The 3950-nt window shown below is 36.8% G+C and overlaps 1 pseudogene; it reads left to right on the forward strand.

The window, feature by feature from the left end:
* The first annotated feature begins 3165 nt into the window (after positions 1-3165).
* Positions 3166-3614, forward strand: LOC123231369 (annotated as a pseudogene).
* The last annotated feature ends 336 nt before the right edge of the window (positions 3615-3950 follow it).

Consider the following 3950-nt stretch of genomic DNA (forward strand, 5'->3'; position numbering starts at 1 on the left):
AGGCCCAAGAAATAACAGACACAAAAAAATCATGAAACCTGAGGCACCATCCCCCATACCTTGAAAACTCTGGGACTCTAGCATAAAGCTAATAATTAAGCCTACAATTAGATTGGCCACTAATTTTTTTAATGAGTAAGTAAAGGAGAAAGAATCCAATTAGTGATAATTATTATAAGGACAGAGAAGAATTGGGTTCAAACTCAAAGGGCAATGAAGTAAAACTACCTATTTCTAAAACACCAAAGAAAAACATTAAATGGTAACAATTTCTAAAAGATCTTTTGGAAGAGCTTTAAAAAGACCTCAAAAACAAAATGAGAAAGTTAAAGACAAAATTAGGAAAAAATAAGAGCAATGCAAGAAATCCGAGAGATTCAGAAAACAATGGAAGAAAATAATTCATTAAAAAACTAGAATTAGATAAGGGGGAGCCAATGAGTTTTCAAGGCAGCAAGAAATAATAAGACAAAATCAAAAGAATGGTATAATAGAAGAGAATATTAAACATATAATCACAAAAACAACTAACCTGGAAAACAGATCAAGGAGAAACAATATAAGAATTATTGGACTAGTGGAAAATTACAACAAAAAAAGTTTAGAGACCATACTCCAAGAAATCATCAAGGAAAACAATTTGGAAATTATAGAACTAGGGATAAAATAGAAATTAAAAGAATTCACAAATCACTCCCACAAAGAGATCCAAAGATGAAAATGCACAGGAACATCATTGCTAAGTTCCAAAGCTCACAGGTTAAGGAAAAAATATTATAAGCATCAAGAAAAAAATCAAATTCTATGGAGCTACAGACAGCTTCACAGTAGTTAGTAGCTTTGACATTAAAAGAATGGAGGATAGGGGGCAGCTGGGTAGCTCAGGGGATTGAGAGTCAGGCCTAGAGACAGGAGGTCCTAGGTTCAAATCCGGCCTCAGACACTTCCTGGCTGTGTGACCCTGGGCAAGTCACTTGACCCCCATTGCCCATCCTTACCACTCTTCCACCTAGGAGCCAATACACAGAAGGTAAGGGTTTAAAAAAAAAGAAAAAAAAGAAAGAAAAGAATGGAGGACATTGCCCACAATATTTCAAAGAACAAAGGAGTTAGGTTTATAGCAAAGAATAATATACCCAGAAAAGCTGAGCATAATTACAAGAGAGGGAAAATGGATATTTCATGTACTAAAGGAGTTTCAAATATTCTTGGGGAAAAAATTCAAAATTCAATAGAAAATTTGATCTATAAGAAACATAAGTTAAATATGAAAGACCAATTGTAAGAGACCCAAAAGGTTAAATTGTTTACTTATTATATGAGAAAATGTCATATATGACCCTTAAGAATAATATCATTACCTGTATAGAAGACTTGAGGTCAAGTTGAATAAAATGGAATGAGATAATAATAATAGTAATAATAATAATAATAATAAAGCACATATAACTAAAATGGAACAAGTATCTAATATAAAAGAGAAATGAATGCAAAAAATGACAAAGAGAAGGGATACATGGAGTACAGTTCTGTTACAAGTATCTAATATAAAAGAGGAATGAATGCAAAAAATGACAAAGAGAAGGGATACATGGAGTACAGTTCTGTTAGTATTAGATCTGGGTAAAGAGGGAAAAATCTATTCAATTAGAAAGGTAAAATTCTTCTTAACATTCAGAGTGTGAAGAGAAAATTGCACTCTCTTTGTTTATTTTTTTATTTTTTTTGCTTTAGGAGAATTATTTTTTTTACTTTTTTTTCAAACATTTATTAATATTCATTTTTAACATGGTTACATGATTCATGCTCCACCTTTCCCCTTCGCCCCCTGCACTCCCCCCACCCATGGCCGATGCACATTTCCACTAGTTTTGTCATGTGTCCTTGATCAAGACCAATTTCCAAATTGTTGGTAGTTGCATTGGTGTGGTAGTTTCGAGTCCACACCCTCAATCATGTCCACCCCGACCCATGCGTTCAAGCAGTTGTTTTTCTTATATGTTTCCTCTCCTGCAGTCCTTCCTCTGAATGTGGGTAGCATTCTTTACCATAAATCCCTCAGAATTGTCCTGGGTCATTGTATTGCTGCTGGTACAGAGGTCCATTACATTCAATTTTACCACAGTATATCAGTCTCTGTGTACAATGTTCTTCTGGCTCTGTTCCTTTCGCCCTGCATCTGTTCCCGGAGGTCTCTCCAGTTCACCTGGAACTCCTCCAGTTTATTATTCCTTTTAGCACAATAGTGTTCCATCACCAGCATATACCACAGTTTGTTCAGCCATTCCCTAATTGAAGGACATACCCTCCTTTTCCAATTTGTTGCCACCACAAAAAGCGCCGCTATAAATATTTTCATACAAGTCTGTTTATCTATGATCTCTTTGGGGTACAAACCCAGCAATGGTATGGCTGGATCAAAGGGCAGGCATTCTTTTATAGCCCTTTGAGCATGATTCCAAATTGCCAGCCAGAATGGTTGGATCAGTTCACAGCTCCACCAGCAATGCATTAATGTCCCAATTTTGCCACATCCCCTTTGTTTGCCCATCCTCTTTGTTTATTTTTAATGTAATCAATCAACAACATTAATTTTCCCAGGGCCAGATGGATTCACAAGTGAATTCTATCAAACATTTAAAGGACAACTAATCCCAATACTATATGAACTATTTGAAAAAATAAGCAAAGAAGGAGTTTTATCAGATTCCTTCAGTGACACAAATATGATACAGATTCCAAAGGCAGGGGGACCAAAAACAGAGAAAGAAAACTTGAGACCAATCTCATTAATGAAAATAGATACAAAAATCTTAAATAGAATACTAGCAAAAAAGACTACAGCAAGTTATCATGAGGATTATTCACTTTGACCAGATGTGATTTATACCAGGAATGCAAGGATGGTTTACTATTAGGAAAACCATCCATATAATTGACCACATCTAGCCAAATCAACAGAAATCACATGATTATCTCAATAGAAGCAGAAAAAGCCTTTGACAAAATACAATGCCCATTCCTTATTGAAAACACTAGAGGTCACATGACCTAGAAATTGTTCTTGTGGTGGCTCCTGTAGCCATGCTTCGGGACATTAGGGAGTCTCATAAGCCTCGTGAGCTTCGAAAGTTTGGGGTCTCTGTGGCCATCAGTGCTGCCAAGATGACTAAAGTAAAGAGGGAAGTTGAGGAGTTGGAGGCAGCGCTGGAGTCTTCCACTGGACCTGAGCACATATAGGAGGAGATGCTGGTGAATCTGAACCCAATTGTGCAGTCCTTAACAAGAAAGGTGTACAAATGCCTCAAGAAAGCTGTGAAGCAGAAGCAGATTCAGTGAGGTGTGAAGGAAGTCCCGAAATTCCCTAACAAAGGAGAGAAGGGCATTATGGTTTTGGCTGGGGACACACTACCCATTGAGGTATACTGCCATCTACCCATCATGTGTGAGGATATGAGCATGCCTTATGCCTATGTTCCTGCAAAAACGGATCTGGAGCAGCTGCTGGCTCTAAGGGCCCAACATGTGTGATCATGATTAAGCCACATGAGGACTACCAAGCTACATATGATGATTGCCTGGAGGAAGTAGAGTCTCTTCCTGTCCCCTTGTAAAGGACAGTAATGTGATATTCATTATTATTCAAAATACCCTTTTTGACTTGACAAAATACAGTTATGCCTTCAAGGGGCAGGTGACCATCATCTCCCACCAGCATTCCCAGACATTTTTTTACATTATCTCAAATAGCAATTTCATGAAACTTTGGGCCAGTGGTATCATGATTGTCAAGTCTATTTGCCACTAAGCAGCTGAAATAAAGTTTTAAAAAGTTAAAAAAGAAAAGAAAAGAAAAGACTAGAAAGTATAGGAATAGTTGGGCCTTTTCTAAAAATAAGTTATATATTTAAAACCATCAGCAAGCATCATCTGCAATGGGATAAGTTAAA

The sequence above is a fragment of the Gracilinanus agilis genome, chromosome 1, assembly GCF_016433145.1.
Source record: "Gracilinanus agilis isolate LMUSP501 chromosome 1, AgileGrace, whole genome shotgun sequence".
Classification (NCBI taxonomy): Eukaryota; Metazoa; Chordata; class Mammalia; order Didelphimorphia; family Didelphidae; genus Gracilinanus; species Gracilinanus agilis.